Raw genomic sequence first — 1,042 nt, forward strand, 5'->3', positions numbered from 1 at the left:
TTCCTCAGCACCACATAAGCAAAAAACAACAAAAAACAAAGAAATGTTGAAAAAATAAAACAATGAAACCTGAAATTTTAGCTATCAAAATCTATAATAAGTTTGTATCAATAATATATAATGCTCAATAATAACATATTAGGAGCTTATCTGGTGTCAGTAGTCTTTTATGAAAACTTTGTAGATCCTATTCATAGAGTCTCATTTAGAGCTTCTATTAGTACAAATTATTCTAATAGCTCAGAAAAACAGGCCTAAAAAATGAGCCACACAACTCTTACCAAAAAAGAATTACTGAGCATTAGGTGACCAAAGCAAGAAAGAATAGAATTTATATTTTTCTAACTTTAGAGCCAGCTCACAATACCGTTGTACAACAAGTTCAAGCTAAGGTCCATTTGTGTTCAATCCAAAAAATACAAAAGTAAAAGGAAGAAAGAAATCTTAACTGAAACATATTAAGTTCCCAAGTTATGCAAGAACTTAAAACATTCAATGCAAGGATTTAAAACATTCAATGGTATTTGAGAACTGAAATAAACAAGCACTTATCACAGAAGGTAAAAATTTTCCCACTGACCCACAGATGTTTTGAACCATTGTCTTTATAGCACTCCCATCTAAAGAAAGAATATAAACCCTTAATCATTACCACTCCCTCTACAGTCCCTTTCAGGTTTTTATTTTTCCAAGACGTTTTCTTCTTCCCTTTCCTGGTGCTTTTTTTCTTCATTCTCACCTCTTACTGAATTGCTTTTCAGTAAGGAGATCCTGAGGTTAACTTTGGTGGGGACAATGACAGCCACTCACTACTTTGAGCTTGACTATCCACACAAAGAATGCTAAGGATGTTTAGCATAATCCCCACTGCTATTTCACAACTACATCATTAGAATGAATAAGATAAGGGAGTTACTAAGAAAACTTAGTGTATTTTACTATATCAAATTTATGCAAATATTTTGGTCTTGATTCAAATTCCTAAACTAATAGGCAGACCTATAAATACCCTCCTTGCATTTCTGTATAATTGTAGCCTGGG

The sequence above is a fragment of the Dipodomys spectabilis genome, unplaced genomic scaffold (assembly GCF_019054845.1).
Source record: "Dipodomys spectabilis isolate Male_0828 unplaced genomic scaffold, ASM1905484v1 ptg000148l, whole genome shotgun sequence".
NCBI classification, from domain to species: domain Eukaryota; kingdom Metazoa; phylum Chordata; class Mammalia; order Rodentia; family Heteromyidae; genus Dipodomys; species Dipodomys spectabilis.